General features: G+C 37.3%; 1 protein-coding gene across 4 annotated transcripts in view; it reads right to left on the bottom strand.

Moving 5' to 3' along the window:
* Triqk (triple QxxK/R motif containing) overlaps positions 1-7,624 on the bottom strand; it is an 83,669-nt gene extending 76,045 nt beyond the window's left edge. For 2 of the 4 annotated variants that reach the window (XM_008847818.3, XM_008847817.3), the window contains exon 1: positions 7,474-7,602. The gene's annotated coding sequence lies outside the window, so the exon portion shown is untranslated. Of the gene's footprint in view, positions 1-7,473 lie in introns of all 4 variants that reach the window. The other 2 variants (XM_008847819.3, XM_008847820.3) reach the window with 2 other exon arrangements.
* Positions 7,625-14,059: the final 6,435 nt, after the last annotated feature.

Below are 14,059 nucleotides of genomic sequence, written 5' to 3' on the forward strand. Positions count from 1 at the left end.
AGGAATGTGTTAAACAGCATATAGGTAGGTACATCTCAAGGCTAGTATCATGTATGTAATGATAGAAAGAATTTTAGAGTCCACTGTATTTGAAAGAGTTTGATAAATATTTAAAGGCCTAATCAGATCACCTGCCCTGCCATTTAAAAACCTACAGCTAGTCCACAGGATACAAACTGCTTTGCACAACATATAACAAACTTCTCCACGTGGGCCACTATGTCCTTATGGCCTCAACTCCAGCTACTTTATTATGTAATGATAGAAAGAATTTTAGAGTCCACTGTATTTGAAAGAGTTTGATAAATATTTAAAGGCCTAATCAGATCACCTGCCCTGCCATTTAAAAACCTACAGCTAGTCCACAGGATACAAACTGCTTTGCACAACATATAACAAACTTCTCCACGTGGGCCACTATGTCCTTATGGCCTCAACTCCAGCTACTTTATGCATGCTCTGTCCAAACCACTGAACTCTTTTCCATTTTCTAACCAGATGATCCCTTTGACAGCTTAGGGATTTTACAATCATGTTCTCCTTACCTCAATGTAAACTTGTTAGAATTCCCCACCTTGAATTCACAGGTATTCTTGAAGACTACATTTAATTTTACACTTACTTAGTCTGTCTGATTTTCCTATTCCTGCCAAACAATTCTTTGATTGCATGATCAATACATACCTTGCTCATTAAATCCTGCACATGCTTATGTCTACAATCATTCAGTTTTAAGATACAATGGTCAAGCATTTGTATTCCTAATGAACAACCTGATTTCATCTTTCAAAAGGAATAAAAATAAAGACAACTTAGGAAATGTGAGGAAGAGTCGATTTTTGATGTTGACACAATTCATAAAAGACCTAGAAAATGCTGAGGTAAATAAAACACTGATGGACAATACAGAATAAATATGGATCGCTTAAATGGAATAGCAAAATTCAGTCCTACACACTAAAGCTTATAATTCAGGGAAGGTCTTGAAACAAGTTTTTTGAATCTCAGATACAAATATTTCAGGCTTTGCATATCAGGGGCAAAATCAGATAGTAACTGTGTCACTGTGATTGGCTGTATGCAGAGAAGGAATCACAGTCACTAAGGCAGCGCACTTGTGTCTCTATGGCCAATAGTCATCTCTGCTGCTACAGTGCAAAGGCAGCTATGGGTAATATGGAAATAAATAGGTCTGGGGGTATGCCAGTAAAACTTTACCTCTAAAAGTGGAAATAGGAACATCATGCAATTTTCACCTGTTACACAATATGATTACCATTTTTTAATTTTTAATCTATTTTAAAATGTATGAATTATTCAAAATATACAATAGGCCAGATTCGGCCCATTGGATATAATCTGGTGATCAGTGGTTTAGGTGTATTTTTAAGGTATTATCTTGGGTTACTTCAACACTCTTCTTCATTCAGCATGCAGAAAAGTCCTTTAAAACACATGGGACACTTAGGCTCTGGGAATTAGCATTTGTTCATCTTTGGGTTGGGGGACTATTTCATCTCTGTTATAAGTAGACCCGAAGTTCACAAAATTAAATTTAAATCTAGACTGTCATTGATTTTATTTTCAATATCTATCTTCTCAACAAGCAATGTCTTTTACATGTGCAGTCAATTATAAAATTGATTTAAACCAAGTAGTTAGATCCACTTCTCTTTCAGCCTAAGGTAGCATCAGTTTCATACATACTCACAAGCTTTTGCATGCCTGTTATATAAACTCACATTCAGTATCTTTGGTTGATATTTTCCCTCAAACCAAACATAAAGTACTTTAGTCTCTCTTATATATGCAGGAGTGATTTTCTGTTCCTCAAACACTAGGAGTACAAAACACAAGGCATATTTTTTTATTTTTGAGACTTCAATAAATGAGTATTGCCTTTGCATTATTTCCATCCCTCCCAGTCCCCACCAACTTGTCCCATGCACCCCAACTCCATCTCAATTTCCTGTTCTCTTCTTTGATTACCATTGTTACACATACTTATATACATTTATAAATATATATGCACATAAATGTGTGTATATACATATAAATATGTGTATATATATATTTATATAATGCACTGAGTTCACTTAGTGGCACTTGAACATATCTGTCTTTAGTGCTGTCCATTTGGGATTAGATAATCTCTCAGGCAGCTACTCCCTGGAGAAAACTGATTCTCCTTCCCTCACATCCATTTATTGTCTGTAGTTTGTCATTTTCAGCTGGAGATAGATTTTAAATCAAGAAATATGGCTCTGCTGGTCATCTGAAACTAGCCAATACTGAGAACAAATCTGAAAGCAGCATACTTGTTAGTTCCTGATAGTATTTTTTCTTTCTATATGAAATGATTTCGTCTTTATGATTATAATTTGAAATTATTCTAATCTATCGTTTCTTTGAATTGTCATGTAAAAAAAAGAAAGGTGTGCCAGGTGTGGTGGCCCTAGCCTTTAGTTCCAGCACTCAGGAGGTAGAGGCAGGTGGATCCTTCTGAGAGTCATACCAGCCTGGTTTGCATAGGTAGTTCTAGGCCAGCTGGAGCTACAGGATAACTCTTAAAAAAAGATCAGGAGAGAGACAACTTTGCTAGCTACCTTAGAAGATGAAGGAAAAGCAGGATCATAAACCAATGAATGAGGATAGCCTCTAAAATCTGGAAAAGGAACAGAAACCAAGACTTTCTCATAGAGATTCCACAAAGGAATGCAGCCCTGATTGATTTGGCTCAGTGAAATCTAGGTAAGACACCTGAACTACAAGATTGTCAGATAATAAGACTGTGTCATTATTAGACCACTAAACTTGTGTTATGCCCAACATGGAGACTTACTATCTCTCCTTTTTTATTTCCTTGTCATCTTTTGTTATCTGACTGCTGCCTTCCTGCTATCACTTCATTCCTCTCTCTGTTTAAACATTTGATCCATAGAGCCTATCATGAATGCATTAGAGTCAAAGAACTTCTGAAGTGCTCTTTGATTTAAAATTAGGATTTTCTTAGGTGTACAGATGAGCTTTATGGTAAGTTACTTGATTTGAGATTTTCCCCCCATTTGATTTCAATGTCAAATGCTAAATGTATCTAGAATAGTTTAGCATTTCAAAGCCTGAATAGAAAATGTCTGCATAGTCCAGTGTTTTCTAAATATTTGGGAGGGAGCAGAAAGTGAGTATTTGTCCATAAAAACATCTGATATACCCCTGCCCAGAGAGTGAGTCACTGTGAAGGAGAATGCATTACACACAGAAGTATACTGTTGAAAAACTATTGGAAAATCACAAATCTTCAACCCTTCCTACACAGAATGAACTTGATGACTAGAAACATTAATAAAACTCAAGGAAGGATAAGCCTGCTACTGGAATCAAACTAAAACTTTCCACCCAGTGTACCTCCACTTGCTACAGGTTATAAACTATAATCTGTAATTAGGACCCTGCTGTGGGTGGCCATACAATTTATTATTCTAAACCCAACAAACAAATTTATATGTAAAACAACTGTTCTTTGGATTAAGTCATCTTGGTTTGCCATGGTTGAGATTTAAGAGTTTTCCATCTAATTGGTATGCTATTTTTCCAACTTTGTCACTTTAATACTATCAAAGAACCAAGCTACTTTGCTTGTGCTGGTTTTTTAAGGTTCACTGGCTTGAAAGTCATGCAGTTGACAAGAGTCCTTCATATTATGAAATTCTTTTACTTTTTGATTCAACAAAATAGTTTGTTAAGCCACTGAGTATAGAATGGTTCTCCTTTTCATGACTGTTAAAGTTTCAAAATTAAAAGATTAAAAATGATTTTTTCATTAAAGTACTATATACATACATATTACTGTATTGTTGCAAAAATATTTAACATTTCTACACTATAACAAAGATTGACTTTAGGAGGAATGAAAAAGAATTAGTCCTAGGATTAAGTGATTCTTATATGTTTAGTTAAGAAACTTCTCAAGAAAATCAAACATGATTAAATATGTATCACTATTTTCTACTACTATCATTTTACCTATTCTGAGAGAATATAATACTATATTCTAAGCAGTATTTTTAAGGCCTTCATAGAGCCAAAGCTATTGATCTCAAAACATGGGCAGAGATGAACAAAGTCTACGGAAGTATGACCTCACTTCATGCAAGGAGGGCGTTCCAATGGAAGCATATGTGGCATTTGTTAAGTTAATGGACCCCACCATTCCCCAATATTTAGCATCCATGAACTTCAAGGTCTCAAAAGCCAAAAGTATCTATTTTCAAGATATTGCAATGGTTTTAACATACTCCTACATACTTCAAATGGTCCAGGGGCATTACTCATTACAGGAAACTAGAGCACAAAGGCAACAGTCCAGGCCTAAGAATCCACTCACTCACAACTTCCAAGGAGAGTGTGATGGTTGATCATGACTATCAACTTGAAGGCATCAAGAATCACCTAGGACACGACACTTTGAGCATGCCTGTGAGGGATTATTTTCATTATGTTAAGGTGGGAAGACTCACTGTAAAAGTAGGTAGCACCATTGCATGGACTGGTGCTCTAGGCAGCATAAAAAGGAGAGAGCCAGCTGAGCACCAGCACGAATGGATCACTTCTGACTGTGGATGCAATGTGACCAGCAGCCTCTCTCCTACCACTATACCTTCCCCACCATCTTGGACTTCGTTGGAACTCTAAAACAGAATAAATCCTTCCATTCTTAAGTTACTTTGGTCAGATATTTTTTCTCAGCAACAAGGAAAATAACTAAATACAGAGAGGCAGCTACTCAGCTCCTGAAATTCACTGGTCTATATTACTCCAGTGAGTAACCATGAACCATGCAAAGCAGTAATTCTGGTAAGTTCATTTATTCTAAAAATTAATGTTTATCTACAAGTCGATTAAAGTCTAGTCTCTGGGAAAGAAAGCAGAGGGTTAAAAAGGATAGGAGGAACTAATGCTCATTTTTGGTCCTCGAGCTAAAGCACCAAACCCAATCAGCTTGTTAGTAGAAAAATTGTTGTTACAAACTGTTTACAAACTCAAGTCCTGAAACAAAAATTTATTATTGATCCCTTGAAATCTTTAAGCTATTATGATGCTCTACCTACTCAATCTTCGTTTAGTACAATTTCACCATCAGAAATTAAGAGTTGAGAAAGGAAGAGGTACATACTAAAGAGTTCACATTAATAGTTCTAAGGACTCCATATGCTCATTTTAAAGATTTTTCTCACAATGGTGTGGTGGTATACGCCGTTAGTCCCAGAACTTGGAAAGCAGAAACAGGCAGATCTCTACGGGATCAAGGTCAGCCTGTTCTACAGAGCAAGTTCCAGGCCAATTCGGGCTACTAGGAGACCCTGTCTCAAAAAAGAACCATTTTTTCTCATTTTAATGTTTTCTTTATCCAGCAATATTACATCTACAATTGATACCCACTTTTATGGATAACATAAGAAAAGGAAATAGCTCTATTTACATTTTCCTAAAAAAATTAAATTTTCTTTACGTTTGTTTAAATAACAGGATATGCTTTAAGAAACATGATAAATGGAGACTTGGAATGACATGCAGCTCACATTGGTTGTAACACAGCAACAGGTTACTAATCACTGGTAATTTCTATTTGTTGAATACTAATTTAACAAAAAAAGAGTCTGACAATGACCCCATTTGAATAGCATTTTTGGTAACAGGCACATTAGAAGAAAGGGAGCAAAAACAGAAAAACGATCCTTTCTCCAAGTTTGCTTTGTCTCTCTGACATGAGACGTGGGGAAGAGCGATTACCTTGTCCCTAAAATTAGTTGAACAAAAACAGTTGGTCTCAATTCAGCATCCATTTATATTTCACTCTAAGCTTACCTTGACTTCTCAAAGCGGTATGACACTAGAAAGTTCCATGATTGGACGTGACAATAAAGTTTCCCAGTCTTTTCAAGCTATATATACTCTTTTTAAAAACTTTTCAAGTTTATTTGTTTTTTATTTAATTTTACGTGCATGTTTGTTTTGCCTGCATACATGTAAGCTCACCCATGCACGCAGTGCCTCTGGATCCCTTGGAACATTATTAGCCACCATGTGGGTGCTGAGAACCAAACCCAGGTCCTCTGCAAGAATAACCAGTGCTCTTAACCACTAAGCTATTTCTCCATCCCCAAGCCATATATTCTTGAAAAAAAATAATGGTGTTGGGGGGGGAAATGTCATTCAGTCATTCAAGACCCTTGAGGTGCCACCCAAGAAGTAACACCACTTATCAATGATGGAGAGAAAAATGAACTTAATTTTCATTTCACAACAACCCAAATATACATGAGAAAAATCAAGAAATACTTGAAAATAATTTAATCTTATAAACGATTTTACAAATTCAGGTTATACACACAGATGGAAAGTATAATCAATAACATCTTGCATTATTGTAGATCACTATTTTATTGTACTTTTAAAGCAATTAATCCAGCTAGCGCACATACTAGAAACAGTTATGAGGTTTCTTGCCTAATGGTAACTAACTCTGAGGATTTACACTGGAGACTTGGTACAAGGAAGTAAAGGTAGACTTTCAGCTCCTTTGTGTTTTTCTCCGCAATGTTTGTTCTGCTGAATCATACGAGGCCAAATGATACGGGGGCGGGGGGCGGGGATTTGAAATGGTTGTCTGTGTTGCTACCTAGTAGTTGATCATTAAGTACAGACTCAATAAAGAAAGAAAAGGCTGGAGGAGTGGGTGCTTATAGGTTTAACATGCTTCACAGTAGTCTGAAAGATCACATATGAAAGCCCTTCCCGAAATGAATTGTAACTTCCTCAGGAAGTTCACTGAGTTCAAGTGAAAAAGACTGTATCTCAGAGCCCCTTTTCCCGAGTCATCCACATGGATACCAACATCCTTTGGGTTCAGGGATTCACCAAGGGAAAAAGGAACCCCACTTCAAAACCACCTTTAGTCAATAAAGCCAGTACAAATATTCCTGATGGCAGATACTGTTCCTTAATGAGGGGGAAGAGGAAAGAGCGAAGAGGAATTAGAACACAAGAGAGGGAGGAGGCCTGAGTGGAAACTACAAACTGGAGTGAGACACAGAAACACAAAGGCCTTGCGAGTTAACTGACAGCACAGGCTAGCGAATCCCCAGGCTACGGCTTTGGGAGTAGGCGGGACCGAGGGTTCAGGGCCCTGTACCCAGCGGAATACGCTGGCGAGACACACCCGCGCGTTGCTGGGCAACCGCGGCGGCCACGCCCACCTGCCCCAACCGTGCAGCTCTCGCTGAGCGGAGGAAGGGGTCTTCGCAGAGAGCGGCCCACCGCGCCTCCTAGGCGCCCAGCCCGCCTAAGCCGTTCCCTCGGCTGGAAACAACGTCTCCTTACTCTGGGAGGCTCTCTCGGGGAGGGCCACCGCGTTCCAGCCCCAGACCCCGCTTCCAGGGCAGAGTGACCCCCGAGCCCTTGCCGGAAACACACCTCAGCTCAGAGGAGGGGAGGGCTGCCAACTTCGGGTCCCACCTGAGGGTTGCTGTCCACGGTGCTGTCACTCAGAGACAGGGGCGGGACGAGCGAGCCGGATACCCCTACTCAGAAAGGGCGGGACGGAGGGGCGGGTCCAGGATGGAAGGGCGGGACCAGCCCTCAGGCTGCGCTCTGATTGGCTAGGCCCGCTCACCACTGAGAGAGGACTGGACAACTGTTCTCGCGCCTTCCCTCCCTTTCTCTAGACTGGGTTAAGGAGCTTTACTACCTTTCCCAAGGCAGATGCAGAAGTTGTAACTAAGGACCTTGACTTGGTTTACAAACATAAGACGAAAAACAAAAGTTATCTTCATGAGTGGTCTCTTCCCACCTTTACACACACACATATACACACATACACACTACCAAACCCAGAGTCAGGTAAATATCCTTAGGTAGAAGTTCAAACTGTGAAAACATGTTAAATGGCAGATTAAAGAAAAAGAGCAAAATCATTTTAATTTTATCTATTAGAAGAATCAGAATCATCAATTTAGGGAAAGTAATTTCTGAAATATGAACATCAAGTAAGGTTTCATTCTATTTCAGGTACTTAATTTTCACACCTATTAAATAGTAATGAAATATTGAGCTATTCGGGATGTATTTGACAATTCAGTGCTTTAAAAAGCATGCTTTCCATAAACCTTACAAAACCCTAGTGAGAGATGGTATTATCCACAATCTATGAAACATAGACCAAGAAAGATTAAGTTTATTAAATCACTGAACAAATCTAATCATCTGCTGTGATTCTTTTTATAATGTGGTAAACTAAATTTCAAATTTCTTCAAAAGATTGTAATTTCAACTGTAATTTTTTGATTACTGAAGTATAAGTTCCATTTCTCTGGCTACTATATTTCATCTTTTAAAAACACAAAAGCTTATAAGAAACAAAATGCTGTACAAACAGAACTAAGAAAAATATAAATAGATTTCCCTGAAACTCCAGGATATCATGGTTGAGAACAGAAATCCAAAATACATTTTATTCTCTGTCCTTTTGAATCATTCCGGTATCCATTTCTTCCACCCAAAACAAAAGTAGAGTTAAATAAAATTAAGTTAATATTTTTAACCAGGCTTTTTTATATGTGGCTTTAAAATAGTGAAATCATTTTATTTATCCTTTATGAAACTAAAACCAAGAATCTTGTCCGATATAGTAACAGAAAGAAAAGTGAATAGTACCTGGAGACACATGCTTTGATATTCAAATAAAGTGCCCATCATCTTATGATAAAATATTGGAATAAAGAGAACACATTCCAATTGCAAATGATTTTATTTTCTTATCTTGCTGAACTTCCAAATTATTCTGAAAGCTTACTATGAATAACTCTACATAAAATTCTCTTCATTGTGTGACTCATGGCCCCTTACATTTCTTTAATCTTTTAAACATATTTGAGTATAAAAGAGTTACGATTATGTATTAATAAGAACATTATATAAATACTGTTAATATTAGATAAAAGTAGTGGATGTCCTTGAGTCATTTTCAAATGCATATTCAAATAAAAACAGCAAGTGCATTTGTTTGGATTTCTCACATGTTTAAAGTATATTTAAGTAAATGTATCATATGCACATAAATACGTAATCTTTGAAATAAACACAGATATATATTCCACGTATGTATAGCTCAAGACGTTTGAAGGATATTCAAATTGCTGGAACTCTACACCTTGGTATTTTAGTCATACATTCAGTAAAAAACACTGTGCTACATATGCAAAGAACAGGAAGTAATAAGTCTCTGCTACGGCATTTCCTGCTGTGAACATATCCTTATGAGATGAGTTTGCTCTACTTATTCTGTAAGCATTTTACCGCTTTGTTTCATGAGCACTAGACAATTTACACTATATTAGTATAAAAAGTACAGAGTAGTTTTGCAACTGTCTTAAAAAACAATTAAGTTGCAACAATATAAAGGGGAAAAGGAGAGTAATAGAATAGAAATAGTAAATTGAGTTGGGGAATGGGAAGGCAGAGTAGAGGAGGGAGAATGAGGAGGCATAACTAACACTAAAGTTCTTTGGGGGGAAAATATGGAAACCTACCATTATAGAAGCTTCTTAAAGTGTATACATATACAGTTGAAAGGAGGTTAAAAGGAGTTATCTTAACAGGGTGACATTGCCACTATTATACAAAATAACGCAACCATCCATAATTCCAGTTCCAGGAGATTCTGACCTCACCAGGTGTTGCACATCAGGGGTGCCCTTACATACAGGCAATATACTCACACACATAAAATAATAATAAATAAAATATTTTAAAAGGGGGAGACTAGAGAGATGGCTGAGCAGTTAAGAGTATTGGCTGCACTTGCAAAAGACCTGGGTTTGAGTCCCAACACCCACAGGGTGGCTACCAACCATCCATAATATCAGTTCCTGGGGATTTGATAACCTCTTCTGACCTCGCTAGGCATTGTACAACATGGGTGCACTTACATACATGCAAGCAATACACCCATACACATAAAATAATAATAAATAAAACATTTTTTAAAGTAACTAGCAAAGGAAAAAATCTCGTGCTAGAAATGGACTCGCTTTTTTGAAACTATTGATCAGGGATCCCATAGACCCTCAAGCAATACCATTGTCCTTGCTCTAGGTTAATATCAGAACTTGATGACAAGACTATTGCTGAAGACACTAGATACATGTGTTATATACAGATAAACAAGGAGAAGCAAAGCTTCATCTCAACTAGCTAGCTTTCATTGTGCTGGAAAGTACTATGCATGCTACCAAAACCAAAATTAATCATTTTAACCAGCTGTGAATCTTTCCTGCTTCAGCAACAGCTGGCATGGCAAGATATGACCTCTGGTATAATGGCTTGAATATTATAAAAGTAACCAATCACTTTCTAATTGAATTTGATGTCTGCTTCATAAGAGGGAACCCATACCTGAGAAAGATATGAGGCCTAGGCACATGTGTCTAGACAGGTCATAAGGGAGGGCCTAATACTATTATTCTGCTAAATAGATATAGTATTAATGTGATTCCTGTTAACTTATTGATATACCCATAGATTAATTTGGCTCTCAACTTTGACCAAAGGTGTTTTCTTCTGCAACTGATGGTGTTTAACAAAGAAACCTACAACTGGCCAACATGCAGAGAAGAGACTACAAAGTGATTATTCCTGAATAGGGAAACTATATCAAACTTTTACCTCCAAAGATTCAGGAGTCATTGTGAAAGAAGGCGTTGAAAGATTGTAAGAGCCAGAGGTGATGGATGACCACAAGGAAATGGAGTTTTCCAGAAAGCTGGTCAGTTACTCGTATGAACTCATAGCAATGGTGACAGCACACACAAGTGCCATGTAAGCTCACCCAGATAAAATCCCGGCATAGACATGGGGAAGTGTGTAAGAAAACCTAACTCTACCTGAGGAAGTATTGGAAATCAATAGCTGTTGGAAAAGGGAGGGTCTATCTCTTGGTACATAATCAGGTTCCAGTAGATGGAGCCACACCAAAGGACATTTGGGGACACAAATTTGACTCTATAAGCATCTATGGATCATTCATCTATCTACCTATCATCTATCATCTATTATATATCTATCATCTATCTATTTATCTATCTATCATCTATCTGTCTGTCTATCCATCTAATTTGTCTCCCTAGCACCTATTTAATAGAGTACATGATATTGGGTGAGGGCTAGCAAGGGGGGTGTAGAGAGGCAAGGGGAGCTATACACAATCAAAATATATTGTATAAAATTTGTAAAAACTCAATTAAAAAAAGAAAAAAAATAAGCTTAAAAAATGTTTCTAACTTACTTAATGCTCCCTATATCTGGAGGGGGATAATTGGATCTAGGCACACCTCAATAATTTTGCCTCTGGTGTTACTGTCCCCAAATTTGAAATTCCTCCATAGGCAAAAAGGTATGTTGGGAGAACTTATGAAGACCAAATATAACTAACCAAATACCAAATAAATATATTTTAGAGACAAAGCAGTACATAAATGGAAAAGGCTATGTGGTGTTTTGTGCATTTGTGTTTGTTCCCAGCATGTGCGAGTCTGAGGCAGGAGATTTGCTGCAATTTCTAAGCAAGCATGGGCTACACCATTAGTACCAGGACAGTTAAGATATGCAACAAGACACTGTCTCAAAAATCCACATATTGAAACACCATCCAGATGAACTTAGGATGTCATTCATTTCTGAGAATATTCTTAGCTCTGAAGCTACATTGATGTTAATGTAACCATGTCGTCTTTTGGCTTTTAACCTTCTCCTGTTTCATTGTTCTTCTGCTCTATTATTTTTTAATTATTTATTTTTAATAACCACATAATTAGAAGAAGCATTTCAATACAACAGCATTGACATATTCAATAACAATTTCTAGAGCTAAGATGCATCTCTTTCAAAATTGGCTGTAAATTTTTAGATTTACACCTGAATTAGTATAGTTATACAATATTGTACTCAGTATAAACCCTTTAAGACATAAAATTAAATGAGGCTTTAACCTTTAAAAAAGATCTCCATTTCATTATTAAAGTACACAGTTTCATACAGAAAAATTCATTTTTAATGCAATTGACATTAAGATGTTTGCACATGCATTTCTAATCTCTATATATCTGATTATTACTAGTCATAGTCAGTTACTTTCTGAGCTTCTTGGCAATTCATCATGGATAGAAAGTCGTCAGGTAGATTTCAATGGTAATGTTTTTCACACCTACTAATTATGAAGGAGCAAATTTTTATGCTTTGAAGAATAATTTTTTTAACCAGTTCTTTTATTTTTTAATAACTACATGATAAGAAGCATTTCACTACAGTTTTAACATATTCAGTAACACACTCCAGAGCAAGAGTACATCTGTTTCACAAGTGGGTGCAAGTTTCTAGGTTCACAGTTGAATTAATACAGTAATACAATATTGAATTCAGTATAAGCCCTGTAAGACATTAAATTGAATGAGTTTTTTACCTTTAAAAATGATCTCTATTTCATATTAGAATATATTGTTCCTTGCAGAAAGACTCATTTTGTTTGCTACTAACACTGAGATGTTGGCACATGCATCTCTAATCTGTATGTATCTGATTATTACTAGTCATGATTGGTTGCACTTGGATCCTTGGCACCTGTGTATGTCTATAAAGTCATCGGGTGGATTTCAATGGTAATGTTTATCACCTCTACTAATGAGCATGATGTAAATTCCCTTGCTTCCTCCTCAAATATAATACATTTAAAATTATACAATTAATAATTAATTATATAATTATACAATTATACAATTAAAATTATACATTAAAAATTATTCAATGATACACCCACTTCCCACATGGAGCCCTCCCATAGCTTCCCTCCCCCAACAAGAGCCCTTATACTCTGATATCCTTGTATCTGTCTGCTGTGTTGTTGGAACCCAAGCCATTTCCCACTACTTGCCCTTCTGGTGGATCTAGTCAACCTACCTAGAGGTCTTTGTTTTAGGAGGGTCAGCGGTTCCTCATCTAGCAGCAATCAGTTGTCAATATTGTTTAGATAAGATTGGGGTCTGCTGTTCATTTTCCCAATTCTATGCTAGGTTACTATCTGGAAGTCCCTTTGGCCACCCTGGCCAACAACTCAGAAGAAGGTATCTCCTACCTAACACTGTTGCTTGTTATGTAGCCTTTAGCTATGTATATGGAATCTTAAGAAATTATATTGGCCCGTTTAATCTTTGGTTATACTATCCTTTTGGGTGGCCATACAGTTGGCCTAGATAAACCAGTTTAGTTTTACTCTTCAGGTCTTTTACAAATCTGTTCCTCATGGGATACATGGGCTTGGGAGGAGCCCCTGGCTCCTTTCTTTTACCAGTTCTGCCTATGTGAAGATGAGTCAAAGGTCCTGCTCAACCATGCCTGGCTTCACTTGGAAGCATGGAGGAAATGATTCCTCTGTGTTGACCCTCCTCTTTGTAGACTGGACACTGGTTCAAGTCCATCTGGTGGGGTCTCCTCAGCCTCCTTAGTCAAGAGGACAGGTGATCCACCACCATTACAGGACATTTTGAGAGATGCACATAGTCCCCTGGAACTAGTCGACTTATGAGGGCAAGGAGCAAAAACTGTCCTTTATATCCCCTTACCAAATCAATATAGGCCTCAAAGTATGTCTGTTAAACATCCAAGAAGGTTAGTTCCACCAGTCTGGTACTTTTAATTACTGTGTGTCATGTAGATAAATCTTTGGCAAAGACCAATTGTTCTCAGATAAACCTTACCTACACATATATTTCTTGATCTGCTATATATAATTTGTCAGTAAGTTGTAGGAGTATATGGATCCCTCTGTTTTTCAAAACTAGCTAGGCATTATTTGTCTTTTGCATTGTCTCACCCCTCCATCATGGTTGTCCCACTTAAGGTGCCCCCATTTTCCCCATTTCTCCCTTAATAATACCCTTCTCCTGAAGTCCAACCTATCTTGAGCTCCTACTTTCCCTTTATCCCCTAGGTTCCTTGTATATCCTTCCCT

Source organism: Nannospalax galili, unplaced genomic scaffold (genome assembly GCF_000622305.1).
Source record: "Nannospalax galili isolate Female #2095 unplaced genomic scaffold, S.galili_v1.0 scaffold183, whole genome shotgun sequence".
NCBI classification, from domain to species: Eukaryota; Metazoa; Chordata; class Mammalia; order Rodentia; family Spalacidae; genus Nannospalax; species Nannospalax galili.